The sequence below is a fragment of the Eulemur rufifrons genome, chromosome 29 (genome assembly GCF_041146395.1).
Source record: "Eulemur rufifrons isolate Redbay chromosome 29, OSU_ERuf_1, whole genome shotgun sequence".
Taxonomy (NCBI): Eukaryota; Metazoa; Chordata; class Mammalia; order Primates; family Lemuridae; genus Eulemur; species Eulemur rufifrons.
The window spans coordinates 45365018-45385301 of NC_091011.1; positions in this window are offsets into that span (position 1 = coordinate 45365018).

Genomic DNA, 20284 nt, shown 5'->3' on the forward strand with positions numbered 1-20284 from the left:
GCCTCTATAGATTTTAATGTATTTTATTTATAGCTACATGATTTTGCATTATAATTTCATGTGTGCTTCTATGGGGTTCTTCTTTTTGTATTTATTAAAATCTCAAATGATTCTTGAAATATTTTTAAGGACACAGTAGTGGAATTCCAGGCTCTTCAGGTTCAAATCCTAGCAGCTTTGCTTACTAAACTATATGAAGTTGATCGAATTGCTTAAACTTTTTTGATGTTTTCTCATCTGAAAAATAGAATGTTATAAAAGTCCTTTGATTCCATGGGATTGTCAAGGGAATTAAATGGACTAAACTATAGAAAATGCTTACAACTATCCCATTGGTACATGACTAGGTCCTCAATATTTATTAGCTATTATTATTATTTCTCCATCAGTGCAGCACTTAAAAATTCTTATTTATTCTTCAACAATGCCATACTCTTCATTTTTTGATGAAATATGACTCTGTGGAAAAGTTTTGCAATGGGACATTTAAGCCTGTTTCTTTAAAACCTATTTTTAAGATAGCCAGTGAAATGAAGCCAGTAAGCAAATAATACTATTAAAATTTCTTTTTTAATTTATCACTTCAATTATCAGCAGTTGCCTTCCATTGTTGCACATATGGGTTTTAAAAAAACAAGTTTATGTATAGGATCATAAAATATTAACAGAATAATCCGTACTTTATTCTGGTCTTAGAGGGCTAGGTAAAGTTCTGCTCCCTACCCAACCATAACAGAATAGCTTCAACTTTGTACATTTTAAATAGTTGAGCTTTTGCAAAATTGTCATTTGAATGAAAGGTATCCCATCAACTAAAGCTACACAAAATTTTGAAAACAGCTATATATCTCATTAGTAGATGAGAAAACTGAGGAGTTGACAGGTGACACACCTTGTGGACTGGAGGGGATGGGCCTCCCTGGACAGTATAGGACAAAGAGTTAACTAAAATTATTTATAGATGTTTTCTGTTCTTTGTCTTGAATAGGTATAAAACTCCAAGCTACAAGCACTTTTTAAAGACTATTTCTGTAAATTGTAGAGAAGTCAGAATGCATCAATTTTTTAACATTGTTTTTCTTTGTGTGATAATATCTAATACTTATTAAGACATGTTATGTCTGTATGTGGATTATTTTGTTTAATCTTTGAATAGTCTTCTAGCTAGGTTTCTTTTTAAATTCTCAGTTTTCAGATGAGTAATGAGAGGCCCAGGATCACCCAGTTAGAGGTGAAGCTATGCTTCAATTCCAGCCTGACGGGCTGCGAAGTATATGCTTTTTATCAGTCCTGTACTAAGAGAAAGATCACATAGGTCTTACTACCTATATCATTAGTAGTGAGGTTATAACTCGAATCTTCTGATGGTTCAAATCATAATAAAAATGTATGTGGATTATAACAAAAACAGAAACATGCAGTGGGAAACAAGTAATTGAAAAATAAATATAATGTAAGATACAAAACATTTCATTCATAGGAATGTCCAGTGATGAGAATTTTAGATACCATATTGTCATACTGGAAAAAGCCTTTTTTAGTTCTCTTTACCTCCTATCTAATACGCTACTGCTTATTCCACCCCACATCCTAGTGTAGGACCGGCCAAATACCATCTAAATCAGGTGTTTCCAATAAAATGCTCCTTTATAGGGCTAAAATGGTTTTTTATACGGCTAAAGATGATATATCATAAATCATTCCATTAATGATTTTCTTCTCTCCCCCAAAAGTGGAATTAACAAATGGTAACTTCATCTATGGCTCTAGAATTAGTCATATTATTGTGCATGTTTCCCGGAAGATATTAATGTATATTACATCTTCTGACAAACAGACCATTTAATTCTTAAAATTTTCCAGTGAGAAATTTTTCCCTCAAGTTGCAGCTTTCTGTTTAATGTTGTTACCAGAGAAAAGAGGAACCTAATTATCATATCCATACCATAAAAGATAATAGAATTTTGAAGTGAACAGAGTGATTCATTTCTGACCAAAGAAAGGTTATAAAATTGAATCCTAACTCCCCGCCTTGAAGCAGACAAGTAGGTGTAAGCAAAATACAGTGTCTGGTGTCTGCAATTTACCACCCTCCCCCAAAAAGGGGAGGGAGTTAAAATCTACTCAAGCTTTTAGCATCTTGAGCAACTAGAAATTGTGAAAAACCCTAACTCTTTCCCTCATCACCCCCTGGTGATAATCACTCTCCCTCTCAGCATGAAGAGTATTCCTTCGCCTTCTGCATAAATATTCCACAATTTTTAAAAGTTAGCTTGACTATCCATTGAAGGTAATATGGTCCCTATTATACTCTGGCAGCAATTTCATTTACACAAAAAGGTGAGGGGGAGCTGTTCTATTATACAAACCGGTCACGAATACCCAATTGCTTATGGAAAGAACCAGCAAATGAAACAATCTGCTAATCACCAGACAGACATTCAGAGTTTAGGAGGCAATACAGCCTTGAGGCTTTGAAGCAGAGTCACGCTGTTTTGTGTTGCCCCTTCTAAAGATACGGGAAGTTGGATAGGAGATCACAGAATATAAAGAACTCTCAATGCCTTTCTCCCTGAATTGTGTCTCAGAATTTTCCTCAATTCCCTGACATCTCTTCTGAATCTCCTTTCTGTCCAAAATACTAGAGCCTGTGAGCCGCATCCATTGCACAAATTTCATTTGATACGGCAAGCGAGTCCCCCTCTTCTGTTAGGACAAGGTTGTAGTGAGTGAAATTACTTTTCTCTATAGCTGACAGCACTGATGTGGTGTGCTTATTAAGTAATTAGTCTGCCAGTTATATAAGTATCTAGACTTTGCTGGGTGGAGGACTTGACCGGTGATGGCAATTTTCATTAGGGCTAACTTGATGCTCTGTAGGAAATAGTTAATCTTTCTTTTATTCCCCAGCTTTATTGAGGCATAATTGACAAATAAAAATTGCATATATTTAAAGTATACAACATGATGATTTGCTACACATATATGGTGAAATGATTACTACAATCAAGCTATTTAACATACGCATGGTTACCTTTTTTTTTTGGTGGTGAGAACACGTAAGATCTACATACTTAGCAAATTAATTTTTCTAGGAAAAGTGTGGTTATTAACTTTAGCACTCCTTATATTTGGAAAGATGAATATATTTTCAGTTCCCAAAGTTCAGTTAGAAATAGCCTATGCTAGAGATTTTCAAAAGGTTGTCAAACTCAATTTCCTCTAGGGAACACTGCCATAACTTCATCCGGCATTCAAACAGTAAGCAGATTAAAAAAGAAAAGAAAGCAGTAGATAGATTTTAAAATCCTTTTGTTATAACATGTAATTACTGCTATGTTTGGCACACCCATAAGGAAATTGCCATTCAGTAACAAAGAAGGACAGTTTATCTGGTTTGCTCATTTTAGGCACTGAAGTCGTAACTACAGTGATGATTGAAATCAGGTGCTTGAATTCCATCTATAATAAGATCCAGGGGTTCTTCTATTATGAACTTCATCAAGATAACTAAATGAGATTGGCTGAGCTAGCACTGAACAATGAACTCTATACAAGTTGTACACATTTAACAGGCAGCATGACTATAAATAATAAAGAGTGGTACTCTGATAGCAACTTCCAGTATTTCCTCAATAAGAATTCATGAAATCAAAGCTAGATAAGGCTAAGGAACATATTGTGCTCATTGCTGTCTTCTTTCTAATTTATCTAATATTTCTTTTGCTACTCATCTGCCTCACCATTGCTGTATCAGGCAGTGAAATTGCACTTCTATGGATATGCAACTGTCTGTTTTGTTTGCTACTATAATCACAGCAGCTAGCACACTACTTGGCACTTGTTAAGTTTTCAGTAAGCAAGTCTAGTGCATGAGGAGAGTCCTTTGCTGGATTCAGGGTCCTTACTGTTTTTCTGGCAGTGTATTCCAAATTGATATAGTCTTAGGCTTCCTCTCTGACTACCCTGCGTCATTTCTTAGCTGATTCTGAGACTTGCTGGGATGGTGGAAGGATTTTTTTTAAAGTTAATTTTTCCTGGTTATTTAAGAAGTAATACTATTTCACAGTAATACTGCTTAATATTGAGGAAAGTAATACTGTTTATTATGTTTTGAAAATATAACAAAGCATATTGAAGAAAATAAACATCACCCATGATGTCACTGCCCAGAAATAAATGCTTAATATTTTGAGGATTTTCCTTTCTCTATCTTACGTGCTTTTATCTTATAACATATATTTAATTAAGCTAATATTACAATTATAATTTTCTAACTTGATTTTTAAATTTAATATCATATAGTATTTTCCTAGGTTGTTAATTGTTCTTCAAATCAGTGGTTTTTAAATAAGTGGCTCTGGTATTTTATAATTATTTTATCATATAGATTTTTCACAATGAGTTAAACCATTCTCTATTTGTTCCATTGTTTTCTTTGCTGTTGTAAATACTGCTTTAACCAGAATCTGATATATGGTTCATAAAATAATTCTTCTATATACTCACATCTCTATATTCCTCCTACAATGCTTCCTTAGGAATACATTTCCAGAAATGGAAATTCTGGGTTAAAGAATAAGAATATTTTAAAGATGATATACACTGCTAAACTTATTCCCAGAAGGATTTTACTGATTTACATTGGTTGGAGGCTTTTCTTTCATGTGAAAATTACCTGGTAACTAGGATTTGAAATGAAAAGTGATTCAGCACAACACAGAAGTTACGGAGCCCAGGATGCTGCAAGCACCCATCTCACATACCACCCCTATTTGCGGCAGACTGAAGTTATGCTAGTTCACCCTTTCATACCCATTGTTATTTAGGTTTTAACCTTTATTTCTTCTTAATTAAAGATATTCCTTACCAAATTTTTGCTAGAAGTCACTGGTTTCAAGACTGGAGTGTTACAGTTTTAGCAGTTCATCTCCTTTTGGCTGTCTAGGACTTATTGCTTTAGCAAAGTGCACAAGGGATGTATAATCAAATTCAAAGATAGGGTCATGGTTAAATTACCAGAGTCAACATTTGTGCCCAGAAAGCTACTGGGACTATAATCTATTGTGTGTGCTAAGAGAAATGCACATTTATGCTTTTGAAATATCATCCAATATAATGTGTTAAATAGACTAAAAAAGACCATACCCATCAATAATAGAGTGAAGTAGAAGTGATGATTGGCAAAGTTTAAATTCACACAATATGAGTTTGCAAATATGTTAGATAAACAATTAAAGCTGAGAGTCCCACACCATATCATAAGAACAAATATTACCAAGTTGTTTCAAGCTTATTGTTTCCTAGAATAATAGATGAAGCTACGCCATGCATGGATTTTCATTAAATTGTCACTCAGGATTGAGGAACAACTTGTCTATAGCCCAACTTAGACCCATAGCCTTTAGCGTCCCCTGTTGTGCATCAGAATATACTTTGAGTGAATGATATTACATCAAGCGCACAGTAAAATGAACTTTTTTATTTTTAACAGAAAAGGCAAAGGCATGTCTTCTGTTGATCTTTTTCTTTCTTTCCTTATTTATCTTGTTTACTGATAATATTTCTCTGATGCATGAGTGCAGAGAAGAGAAATGTATACTTCTGAAGAGGGATAGAATCACAAGGCATAGAATCATAGAACTGAGGACTGACTCTGGCAGCTATATGGCTCATAAACTAATTCTCTGTGATAAAATGATGCTGCACTGGAGTTAGGATAATTTCAGTTCTGTTCAGGCAATTTACTGATTGATTAAACCAATAGTTACTGACTGCTTGCTATTTACTTAAACACTGCCCTAGGTCCAGTGATAAAATGGTGAGCAAAAATCAGATCTATTCTTGCCCTTATATCACCTGCCATCTAGCACAGGGAGAGAGACATTATTAATAATTGCACAAACAAATGTATAAACGCAACTGTGGAAGGGCCTAGGTGCAGGGGTTTAACCCTGCTGAGAAGATTAGGGAAAGCTTCTCTGAGAACATGTCACTTCAATTGAGAACAGAGAGATATATATAAGTGTCTCAGTCCGTTTGGGCTGCTGTAACGAAATATATTGGACTGAGTAATTTACAAACAATAAAAATGTTTCTCACAGTACTGGAGGCTGAGAAGTTCAGGATCAAGGCATAAGTAGATTCAGTGTCTAGTGAGGGCTTGCTCTCTGCTTCAAAGATGGCACCCTCTTGCTCTGTTCTCACATGGCAGAAGGGGGCCAGGGCGCTCACTGGAGCCTCTTTTATACGGGCAATAATCCCATTCATGAGGGTGGGACCCTCATAACTTAATCACTTCTCACAGGCCCCACTTCTTACTGCTATCACACTGGGTATTAGGTTCCAATGTATGAATTCTGGGGGAACGTGAACATGCAGACCATAGCAATAGACATTGACTAGGTAAGGAGAGGGTAGATGAAGATTAAGTTGGAGAAGCCATGTGTTCAAAAGCTCAGCTCAGTATGAAATACAATTTACAACTAGAGGATAAGAAGTAGCCAGGCCACACATGGCATTCTAGGTCATGTTATGTATTCCTATCTTTATTTTAAGAGTAGTGGAGACACATTGAAGCATATCAATAATAATAATAGGAGGGGAGTAATAGTATCAGTTTTGTAATTTGAAAAGACCACCCTAATTTTAGCATGAAGAACAGATTAGAAGGAGTTCAGGTAAATGGAGACCAATCATTTAGAAGACCATTGCACTAACCTAATCAGGAGAGAGTTCTTGGTAGCTTGGACTAGAGTGGTGGTGGTGTAGATGAAGAAAAGTGGACAATGTTGAGAAATATTTAGGATGTAAGATGGACAGAACTTGGTAAGTATTTGTTATGCATGGCAGAAGGAAAGTGAGGTGTCAATGAAAATGTAGGCTTCTGGTTTAAGCAGTTGCATGGAAGGTGGTGCCATCTCCCGTATTTAAAAATAATGGAAAAATCCCCAGGTTTGGGAGAATATATTATATTTAGTTTTGGACATGTTGTATTGAAATGCCTTTGAAATATCCTGGAAGAGGTGTGTAGATAGTTCAATACGGTACTCAGAGCTCAGAAGAAACATACGGGCTGAAGGTCCAAGTCTGCCAGTCATGTAGGTGTTGGATATTGAGAGTGTGAATGCAGATAGAGTCACCAGGATGAGAGTTTAAGTGGGTGGGAAGATAGCTAGGCCTAGGCTTAATCAGCTCTATTCAAAAGGTCATCTTTGTTTCCCGGGTTATTAGACAATAAGGTTTCTTGAGTTTTATTCCTAGGCCTTCTCCTCTTCTCACCTAGAGATCATAATATTTCATGAATAAGAAAGTGGTCAATGGTGTCAAATTTTGTTGAAGAATCAAATGAGATAAGAACTGGAAAATGCTAGCTGGGTTAAGCATCATTACAGACATACATTACTTTACTGAGTGTTGTTTCAGGGAAATCATGTGGCCATGTGTTCAACTGGATCAGGCTGAGCAGTGAAGAAATAAAACAAACAAAAAGTTCAGACAACTTGAGTCTGGCTGTGAAGAAAAGGAGAGAGTGAGGCAGTAGTTAGAAAGGAATAAAAAATTGCTGAGGATTTTCTTGATTTTAACATCAGAAACTTAGACTGTATAAAACTCAATAGAAAAGTCCATTTGAGGGGGAGAGATGTTGAATCTATAGGAGAGAGTAAAGCTAATCAGTAACATAAGGTTCTTAACCATTCAGGAAAATATTGAGGCCAAAGCACAGGTGGTGGAGAATTCAGATTTAGCTAGGAAAGAGCTCTTTTATTTTTCTCAGGGGGGCAAAAAATAAAACAAACCCTTAGATAATTGAAAATGTAGATATGTGTTTGTCTGACATCAAGGACATGATGTAAATCCCACCTGATGATTTCTATTTTCTTTGTAAAATTCCTATATCTTTATGAAAAGGTGATTTGCTGAGTTTAAGAGATGAGGAGAGTGGTTTGAAGAGATTGGAGACTTTAAAATAGTCATTGAGGTGACTGTAAAAGTGAATGAGACAGAGAAAGTTGATGAGATTATTAGGCAGCGCTGAAGGCACCATTTGAGGCTGGTGATTACAGGTTTACAATGGAGCCAATCTGGCCTATTGTGTGATTTTCTCTGGCTGCTTTCAGCTGCTTAGTGGCAGGCATCAAGAAAGCAGATAGTTACACACATTCAGTTTTGAGATTTCCTTGGACGGGAGTAACGAATAAAACAGAAAGGCAATGAAATTTATAGCATTGTCAAGAGTATTACTGAAACAATGGAACATGTACTCTAAATGATCTCAGAAGCAAAATAAAAAAGAAAGCAGGAGATAAATTGGGAGGAAGTAGAGGGAGCATTTAACTAGAGACCATGAGAAAGCCAAAGAATTGTAACAGAAGAAATTAAAAATATTCAACTGCAAGGAGAAGAGTTAGTGGTCAAAGAATAGTAATATACTTGAATCATTGCTTTGGACATAGAGAAGTCCAAGGCAAGATTATGTTCAATGAAGATGCAGAGACTGAGAAACTGAGAGGCCAAAACTTTGGGCGAGGTAATCCAAGGGGACTTGCATAACACACAGCGGTGGCATTTTGAGAATGGTGGAGAGTACAAGCCAGGAATCAATTTCCCTAGTGACCTAAAGACAGTGATCTCAACTTCAGAAGATGGCAACATTTAAGAGATGGAGAGTTTGATGTGACTGGGGTATAAGCCTCAAAAGAGTATTTTTCTTTTTCCTCTTTTCTCTCCTTTCCTTTTTGTTTCCCTTTTCTTTCCAAGAAAATGAGGAAATAAAGATCTAAAAGTAGCAATGGAGAATAAGAATATCAGTCCTACTTCCTAGATTGAGAATATGTGGGATTTGAGCAGATAACATGAAGTTATCCTTTAATATAACTTGAGAGCCTTCTCAGATGACAGCCAGGTTGCAGACACGGCAGAAGTTAGATGGAGCATTGAGAGAGGATATGGAGGAATTAGCGATTTCTAGAATAATAATTTGAAAGGGCCCAATGGAAGGGTATGAAAGATGAGATAAGAGAGAGGGGCTGGGTCAGGGACAAGAGAGTACACTGTGACACAATATGGTGTGGTGGAGATTAAGAGTGGAGGTCTTACATTTTGGGAGTTGGTTTAAAAGGCTTTGGTCTCAAAAGAACCTGTGATGAGGGTGAACACTGGCCCAGTGGTCAAGGTCGGCGAAGGGGTTTTCTCACATTGGATGAGTCACGGTGGGACGAGAATCTAGAAATTATCCATGCATTTGCTGACTGTCGACAGACTCAGAACTTCAAACTTCAAACACAGCACAGGATCCAAGAGTCCTATTTCATTCCTTTTTAGAAATTACTTCCTATTAATTATGGTGAGTATTTATATGTGAAGTTTTTAAAAAAATTTTGATTTTTATTGACATTGGTCTCATCTTTATTCTGGCTTATTAAGTGTGTGTTTTTGTGTGTGTCTGTGTGTCTGTGTGTCTGAGAGAGATAGAGACAGAGACAGAGAGAGATTTCTTTTTACTCTGATCCCACTGTTGTCTTTATTGAATATTTAGTATGATTGGGTTAATTAGTCTTGTTTTCAAGAGCTCTACCTTTGGTGGAGTCTTTAAAATATGTTGTGTACCCACTCATTTCAGCTGGATTTTTGAATTTCTGTTGTGTGTGCAAAACCAAAAACTGAAGTTAATTTAAAGACCATGTAGTGTTAAAAGACCAGCTATTACTGGTCATTTGTCTGAGCTTGAAGTTTCAAAAAAAAAAAAAAAATCATGTGGTATCAATAGAGGTTATAGGCTAAGTGTCCATCAGTGGATGAGTGGATTAAAAAATATGGTGTGTGTGTGTGTATATATATATATATATATATATAAAATGGAATATTATTAAACCATAACAAAGAATGAAATCCTGTCATTTGCAATAACATGGAGGAATCTAGAGGATATTATGTTAAGTGAAATAAGCTAAGCCCAGAAGGACAAATACCACGTGATCTCACTCATTTGTGGAATCTGACAAAGTTGATCTCATAGAAGTAGAGAGTAGGATAGTGGTTACTAGAGGCTAAGCAGAATCAGGAGGAGGGGAGCTGGAAAGAGATTGGTCAATGGGTATAACGTTACAGTTAGGAGGGATAACTTCTGGTGTTCTATTGCACAGGAGAGTATCTATAAACATTAATATATTGTATATTTCAAAATAGCTAGAAGAGAGGATTTTGAATGTTTTCATCATAAAGAAAGGACAAGTGTTTGAGGTGATGGTTATCTAATTACTCTGATTTGATCACTATACAATGTATATATGTATCAAAACATCATGCTGTACCTCATATATATGTGCAATTATAAAACAAATAAAACTTATTAAAAAAACAAATAAATAAAATCTGGAGATGGGTGATTAAGTCACACCAGGAATGACGAAGAGGCCAGATGGATAAAAGGGAGTTTAGAGTTTGGTGGGGTCATTGTGTAACTGTTGTCCCTTTCTGTAAGCCTCTCCAGCTAAGGCAATACCAGCTATGAGCTGACAGGATACTACTGGCTTTGCTCATGACGTAGGGCCTTTCGGAGGGCTTGGTGCACTCCTTTCCCTGTCATGGAAAGGTCTGGGATTACTCTGCAGTTCTGATGCCCTCTTATTTCAGTATATTATATCACTGTCATTTCTTCTAGAAGTTTTAAATATATTCAATAGGATATCATGCCACCATTATATTATGTACATAAATATTACATATGATATATATGAAAATGTATCTACAATATATTGTTAAATGAAAAGAGTGGATTACCAAACCAGTGTGTGGTACCATTTAGGTAAAAGTGTGTAAAGCGTGTGTGTGTGTGTGTGTGTGTGTGTTTATGTTTTATAGGTATAGAAGGAGGAGTCTGGAAATGTTGCTAAACCATTTGTAGTGATAATTACAAGGAGTGGTAATGTGGGATTCACCTTTCTGGTTTTTTTGGTTTGTTTTTTGCATTAGCCAAATAATAATATATAATAAAATATTTACAAAATGTTATATGTTTGTATATATATTTATCTTAAAATGAATTAATCTTACTAATTTGTTTTTATGTCACCTTTTATTATAAGAATGATGGGCCCATATTTGAGATTGGAATCACTGATTCAGGCTCTATGATTTGATGTTATAATTTTGAAAAAGGGACAAACTTTTTATCTTACTTTTATAGCTGACACGCACACACACACACACACACACGCATACACACACATGAGTTTTCTTATCCTTAAGTTATATTTTTTTAGAGTTTGGAGCAAAACAATATTTTGGGCCTGAAAGACATGAGAATTCATGTGTTTCTCTATGTGAAAGTATGTGATATCATATATTAGTTGGTAAACTCTGAGCCAGGTTAAAAGATAAATTGTGAGATGGAAGTGCTTAAACAGGACAAATAAAAAATAATAAGGAATATATAAATTTGATAATTGTTGTTAGGAAGGGAAAGGGAAAGTGTTTTTGGCATAAAGTGTAAAAGTAATTAAGATCTTTCTGTACTTATGAATTATTTATTTGTTTATTTATTTTTATATATATTTTTTTTGAGACAGAGTCTCACTCTCTTGCCGGGGCTAGATTGCCCTGGCTTCAGCCTAGCTCACAGCAACCTCAAACTCCTGGACTCAAGCAATCCTCCTGCCTCAGCCTCCCAAGTAGCTGGGATTATAGGCACGTGCCACCATGCCCGGATAATTTTTCTATATATATATTTTTTAGCTGTCCATATAATTTCTTTCTATTTTTAGTAGAGACAGGGTCTCGCTTTTGCTCAGGCTGATCTCAAACTCCTGAGCTCAAACAATCCTGCCCACCTCGGCCTCCCAGAGTGCTGGGATTACAGGCCTGAGCCACCACGCCCGGCTGTAGGCAGGAAATTTACTTTCAGTAAAGAATAATAAATGGTGTTCCCATAAAAAGAGATAAATCCTGAAAGGAGTTAGAGCACTCAGCTCAGTGCTCGCCAATATTAATTACCAAAGCTTTGGGTGCAAGGTTTTCTTTATGATTGGTGTATTATTTAAGCCCTGTCTTTAGTTTAACATGAAGATACAATTCATCTTCCTTTTATAGCATGTCTGCATAAAATTATAATTGCTGACATTCATATTTAATACCTTGTGATTCCAACTGACAGGAATTCCTCAACAACAAAAACTAGTTTATGCATGTTCTCTGAGTGGAGTTCAATGCCGGGTATATAACACGTGGAAGCTATGGATATGCAGAAGTGAACGAATAAGCGTTGACAGTTCTATGTGTCTGTGTGTTTACAGGGAAGTTTTCAAGTCTTTTGTCTTTCACTGAGAAATGTGGGAATATGGAGTAACCAGCAAATGGAGCCCTGATGCCGCCATACTTCTAACAGCAACATGGAGAAAAAGATGACAAATATTCAGAGATAGACCCTTGCCAAAGAAACAAACTCCAAGATTGGGCTTTGTGAGAAGCTAGGTAGATTACATAGAACTGAAATATTAATGGATATTTAGCTAGGGATTGAAAGGAGAACAAAATACTGGCCTTCTTTAAGCTTGTGAATTGCATATTCCCAAAACTTAAAATCCTCACTATGAATAGTAAATTCCATATTTTAGCAATTCACTGGAACCCTAGGAGATAAAACACCATTGATTGAATTCTGAGACTCAAGGAGAAAGGATGCCTTCTGTGGTCTTCTAGTTCATGGTAGTAAACATTAGGGAACATGAAATGTCAGACTTGAGAATTGAATATGAACTCCATAGTTCTTAGCAAGGGCCAGAATTGCAGGGATAGCTTTTCAAAATAGATATGACTGAGCCCAACCTCAACGTTTAAATGGAGTCCGAGCATGTGCATTTTGAAGATGTTTCATAAGGGATGTTTCTGTACAACCCTGGATGAGAACCATCGATAAAGCATATACAAATATGAAAAACACAGTGGCAACAATAATAACAACAGCTGTTTTACAGCTCATGAAACATTTTTAACCGCATTGTTTTACCTAATCTTCATAATAACCCTGCCAGATAAGTAATGATAATCCATTTTACAAAAAGAGAAAGTGAAGTTTAGAGAGGTCCAATAAATCTCCCAAGTTTCCAGAGAAACAGAAGCAGCAGAGCTAAACTGAATCCCAAGTCTGACTTTTCTACTATTGACCTCTTCTTTGGCATGAAATCTTTTCCACTATACAGATCATGTTTGAAGTATTTTTCCCCCCATCCTATTTACCATAATTCTTACCAAGGAATCCCGATTCTGGAAAGCCATTTGCATACAGATATATTAGCAGGATTCTAGAAATTTGGGTTTAGAAACTTAGCTTTGGAATGAGCAATATTGACAGCAATGTCACTTTGATAACCTCATAACAACTTCCTGACTTTTTCACATGTTGAAGATTTTTCATTGTCAAAAATATACGGGGGATTTCCAATGACTGTTCTAAGGGAATTCCAGAAGCCAGATTAATGTTGTACTAATATTAGAGGAAAGTAATTACTACTAACGGCTTAATGCTTTCCTTGCCTTACAGTTACACAATATAGTGACTAGATATTAACTTCTGAAATCAAAGCTTCCAGAATAGATGTACAGATGTTCTTATTGAGCAATTTCAATCCCTGGGGAAATTTCTCAGAAAAAATTTTGCATTTCTTAATTAAGAACTTTCAAATACCAGTCAAGGATTTGAGTGTGTTTCCATTTGTGCTGTAAAGGTGTTTATAATATTAATAATTCCTTATTTGTGGAAGCTCTTGAGTCCTTTTCCTTTTTCTTCCCCCAGAGTGCAAGCTTTCTTTGTGAGCAGGATTCTTTATACCCACATTTTGTTTACATTTACTAGATTTACTATTTCTTTCTATAATCTCGCTTCTCTTTCTGAAGAGAATTCTCTAATAGCCACATTTTTTTAAACACTACATTTAATATTTCTTTCTATAATCTCACTCTTCTTTTGTGTTTTGACAACTCATTACTTTGTCCTTCTTTCCATAGGATTTATCTACATAGAATAATGCCCCTTGATTATTAATTAATTAGTTAATAACTAATGTATTATTATTAAGGTAATATTGATCTTAAAAAAATCTTTCAGACAATTCTCAAAGTTTCTAGAGGTCAAAGAGAACAAATTCACAACTTAATCACAGTGACAACCTGGCACAAAAATCATGGAGGCAGCACCTTTGAATGAGACATGCCCTAAAGGATTGACTGCAACATATTTAGGCAAGACATTATTCAGTGGCAGCTTTAACTTAGAACTAACATAGCTCTCAAGTGACGTCTCAGATTAGTCTGATTTGTTTTTGAGTTCATCCATCTAAGAAATAGAAGAATTGAACCTATTTATCAGCTCCCAACTCCTCTTTATATATTTCTCTAGCCTATCACTCAAGGTGGCTCAACTCAAGACTGTCACCACCTGACTTAAGCACTGAGAAGTGAATTGTGAAATGGTACCATTTAGTTCACATTGTTGATGTGCCTGTGGGAAATAAAAGCTTGGTATGGAAAAAGGAAAGTCAGCTCTGATATCTATTTATCTCAGTGCCCTTTCTGGTATCTATTTATCTGGATGCACAGCCTAAAGAATGATTTGTACTATAAATGTGTTTTGTAAGTCATGGAATAAATGAGAGAGAAGATGGAATACTGCAACTTTGTCAAATGAAGACTTCCTCCAAGACTTCTGTGCCTTTTTATTCAACTTGTTTTTGACTAAAAAGCTGACATTTAAATCTTAAATTCTGCCACAGTACACTCTCCTTCAGTCTTTGGGGACTTTGAGGATAATTGCTGAAGCCGTCTAAGGGTTTATAGCCCTACTGTCCAACAACACATATCATATTCTTCTTTGAAAATTAGATTCTAACTGAGAATTGAGCCAGGAAATTAGTAGTCTGCTCAGAAAGTGGGATGTTTGTATGGAAATCAAAAGCTATATGAGCATTCAGCTAGACCACCAGTTAGTTCTATACATGAAGTAAACAATAACTGGATATATTGGCAGAAATTTCTTAAGATAAACAATATTAAGAGCCATATTCATCATAGTGCAGATACTTGATAAAAATATTTGTCAGTGTAGCCACCTCACAGAATATATCCCTTTTAAATATAATCCCTATACCTAGGTAGGGAGAGACCATGATGGTTATTCCTTATGGGACAAAGCATAACCACTTTGGGATAATAAGATCCTTGTCACTCTTCTGTGAGGAAAAAAATATTGTCAGTATTTTAAGAGACGGAAATTTTTTAAAAAGGCAAAAAATATCCAAATGCCCTTGAATGGTCCTTTGTTGTCATATTTAAGATCTTAAAAGAAAAATTCCAATGTGTAGTCCAAAACACTATAATGATAGTAATAGGATAAGTGTATAATGCAGGTCTTTGAATATGATGAATGCAAGACAGAAACAAAGTTTACTGTGAAAAATAATGACTGCGAAGAAGAATGTTTCCAGTGTAGAAAGTTTGGAGATTGTTTTTAACTCAACAAAAAATAACTACAAATGGAATTAAAAACTACTTGAATAACTTCCAAAATTGCTCAGGTAGGGATACAAAACAACAACGACAATGCACCAATTAGGTAATAAAAGATAAAAAAATAAAGAAAATAATAAAGCCACAAAAAACTAAAAATTGATTAGTTGATCAAAGTATAACCAAACATATTTGTCATTACAACAAATATAAATGGGATAACTCATTAATTAAAAGAATGACACTCTGGGTTTAAAAAAAACCCTGTATAGTCTACAGGAGACCCACCTGAAACAAAGTAACCTTAAAAATCTAAAGGTAGGCTAGAAAGGGTGGCTCATGCCTATAATGCTAGCATTTTGGGAGGCTGAGGTGGATTGCTTGAGGCTGGGAGTTTGAGGTTGCAGTGAGCTATGATTTTACCACTGCACTCCAGCTTGGGCAACACAGTGAGACCCTGTCTCTAAAAAAAAAAAAATCTAAAAGTAAAAGGATTAGAAAATATATACTATGCAAATACAATCTACTAGAAAGAAAATATATGTGGTAACATTATATCAAAAACATTGAATTTGAAGTTTAAGAAAAAGAAATGTCTAAAAGTATTTCTTTATTGTAATGAAGAATTCTAGGCATACTAAAGGTAGATAGAAAAAAAATTCAAAAACCAAAAAACCACATCAAACTGAAAATGATTAGGGAAAGCAAGACCTTATTACTTAGGGAAAAACTCAAATATAGTAAAATACTCTAGCTAACTTATGTCATGGGCTAAATTGTATTTCTCCAAAATTTATATATTGAAGTCTTAACTCCCAGGAACTCAAAACGTGATTGTATTTGGAGATAGGGTCTTTGAAGAGGTAATTAAATTAAATTAGGTCATTATGGTGGGCCATAATCCAATATGACTGATGTCCTCAAAAGAAGAGGACATTAGGACAGACATGTACAGTGGAAAGACCATGTGAAGACACAGGGAGAAGACAGTCATCTGCAAGCCAAAGAGAGAGGTCTCAGAAGAAATCAACCCTGACAACACCTTGATTTCAGATTTCTGGCTCCCCAATTGTGAGAAAAAATATTTCTTTTGTTTAAGCCACCCACTTTGTAGTACTTTGTTCTGATGGCCCTAGCAATCTAATATAATTAATTTTACAGAAAGTACAATACCTAACAGCGTCAAGAAGGAAGAAATAATTTAATAAACTGAATAAAAGAACTAAAAACAAATTGTATTATTCTATGGTAATAAACACCAAAACATGGAAATGATAAATAATTTTCTAAGTACTTAATAATTTAAAAATCAACTAAAGAAGAAAGTGACAAAATAAAAAACTAATAAGTTTTATAGAAGTTATGAAAGAAATCACAGGGTGTGAATAAAAAATAAAGGAAAAACATGTAATCATCTCAATAGTGACAAAAAATATTTTACAAAAATCTTATATTTATTCCTGTTAAAAATTCTCAGCAAACTAGGAAATAAATGGAAATTCCTCAACCAGATAAAAGGAATGCATAAAAAGCTATAGCTAACTACATGCTCAATGGTGAAAGACTGAATGCCGTCACTCTAAGATCAGGAGGAAAAGGAATTTCATTCTTACCATTTCTATACAACGGAGTACTGGAGGTTCTAGCCAGTTCAATAAGGCAAGTAAAAGAAATAAAAGATACTCAGATTGGGAAAGAAGAAGTAGAACAGTGTTTACTCATAAATTACATGATTGCAGGTGTAGAAAATTTGATAGAATCTACAAAACAAACAAAATTGTTAGAAATAATAAGTGAGTTTAACAAGATTATAGGATGGTAGATATTTAAAAAATCAATTGTATTTCTTATTGCTAGCAATGATCATCAATTACAGTTAAATATCAATATCTTTTTCAATGGCATTTAAAAATATTAAACACCCGGGGGTAAATCTGACAAAAGATATGTAAAATCCTATACACTGAAATCTATGAAACATTCCTGAGAAGATTAAATAAAACCTATATAAACAAAACACTATGCTCTAGGTGAGAAGACTTAATATTGTTGTCTTTCCCCTGCAATTGTCCATAAATTTAATGCAATTCCAGTCAAAATCCTAGCAGACATTTTTTGAGAAATTGACAAACTCTTCTAAAATTTTTACGGAAATGATAGGCTGGGAGGGTGGGGGCTCGAGCCTGTACTCCCAGCACTTTGGAAGGCCAAGGTGGGAGGATTGCTTGAGGCCAGGAATTCAAGGTTATAGTGAGCTATGATCAGGCCATTGCACTCTAGCCTAGGCAACAGAGTGAGACCCTGTAAAATAAAATAAAATAAAAAATAAAATTTTTATGCAAATACAAGGACCTAGAATAATCAAAATATCCTTGGAAAATAAGAACATATTTAGAGGACTAAAACTACCTGGTTTTAAGACTTATTTTTAAGCCTAGTGTAAACAAAACAGTGTCATATTGGAGTAAAAACAGATAGATCAGTGCAACAGAATAGAGCTTTCAGAAATACAAGCATATGTATATGGACAACCGATTTTTGATAAAGGTGAAAAGGCAATTTCCTGGAGGAAGAACAGTTTTTTCAACAAATGGTGCTAAAACAGTTGAATATCCATATGGCAAAAAATAGTCATCTTTGATCCAAAATTCACATCGTGTACAAAAATTAACTCAAAATGAGTCATAGGCCTAAATGTGAAATCTAAAGTTATAGATATTCTAAGAAAGAAACAGGAGAAATTATTTTTGACCTTAGGTTGACCAGGGTTTCTCAACCTGGGGAATATTGACATTCGGAGCTAGGTAATTCTTTGTCGTAGGGGGCTGTCCTGTGCAATGTAGGAAGTTTAGCAGCATCCCTGGCCTTTACCCATTAGAAGTGATTTATACTTTCCCAATTTGTGACAACCAAGAATGTCTTCAGACATTGCCAAATATCCCTTAGGAAGCAAAATAGCTCTGGTTGAAAACTAAGTTAGGCAAAAATTTCTTAGATATGAAAACCAAAAACATGACCCATAAAAGAATAATTTGATAAATTGAACTTAAACAAAATTTAAAGGCTTCTGTTCCTTGAAAGGCACTAAAGAGAATGAAAAGACAAGTCATAGACTGGGAGACAATATTTGCAAATCGTAGATCTGTAAAAAGACTTGTATCTAGAATACATTAAGAACGCTCAAAACACAATAATAATGGTAATAATAAACACTCCCCCAAATGGGCAAAGATGTGAACAGTTCACTAAGGAAGATATCTAGATGGCAAAAAAGTACATGAAAAGATGCTAAACAGCATTAGTCAGTAGGGAAATGCAATTCAAAATGATATACCATTGCACAACTATTAAAATAGCTACAAATAAGAAGAATGAACATGGCAAGTATTAGTGAGAATGTGGAGAAACTGGAACTCTTATGTACTACTAGTAAAAATAGAAAATGACACTACGCTGGAAAAATTTGTCAGTTTCTTAAAAAGTTACACATACACCTACCATATGCTCCAGCCATTCCACTCCTAGGTATTTATCCAAGAGAAATGAAAACATATGCACGTACAAAGATTTAAGAATATTCATAGCAGATTTATTTGTAACAGACAAAAAAGGAAACAAGGCAAATGTATATCAACAGATGAATGGATAAAATAATTATAGTATATCCGTATGATGAAATCATTTGGCAAAAAAGCAAATGAGCTATTGATACACCCAACAATATGGATAAATCTCAAAATTTTATGCTGAATGAAAGAAGTTAGGCCAAAAAAATATATATATAGATATTCTAAGATGTATTATTCCATTCATATAAAATTAGAAAACATACAAACTTATTTATAGTGACAGAAAACTAAGAACAGTGGTTGCTGGGAATGGGTGTGGGGAGTGGGATGGGAGTGTGTGTGAAGTACAAAGACACATAAGAAAACTTAGCTATACTGATTGTGGTGTTGGCCTCACAGCCACATATGTATATGTATGCCAAACCTATCAAATTATACACAATAAAACAAGTGCGGTTTATTGTACACAAATATAAAAAAAAAACCCTGCCATTCACAATGGCAACATGGAGTATAAGCTGCCTAGAGGTAAACTTAGAAATGTCAAGGACAATGATGAAGAAACTTTAGGACTCTACTTGGGGATAGAAAAAGATTTGACTAAAAGTGAGGCATCTTGCATCTTTGTTATTGGATGTAAGTTTTGTTATAAGATTGTCAGTTTCTCTAAATCAACATATGGTTTTGATGCAACAATAATAACAATCTCAATGAAACTTTATTTTTTGAAACTGTGAAAAATCTGTTATAGTGTTCATGTAGAAAGAATATGTGACAATAATCAGAAATCAAAATAGACACTTCTGAGAAGTGACTTTTCCATTGACATTTTAACACAGAAACTGTGTAATTAAAAACAGTATCAGTTCGGTGCATAAATCATCAATGAAGAAGACAAGGATCCAGAAATAGACCCAGGTATATATGGGAAATAAGTATGGTAAAAGTAGCATTAAAATTTGTAGAAAAAAAGGCAAATTCTTTAATAAGCAGTGTTGGGATAATTTACCAGCCATTTTTTTTTTAAAGCTAGAACATAACTGTAGTTCTTACAAAAATAAATTCCAGATTAAACAAAGATGAAATGTGAAAAAATTGTTAAAGAACCAGTAGAAGATATAAAGAGATATTTTTATAATTTTGAAGTGATGAAGACCTTTCTTAGCCTGAAATAAAAGCTAGAAAGATAAATAACTAAAATTTTAAAATGCTGA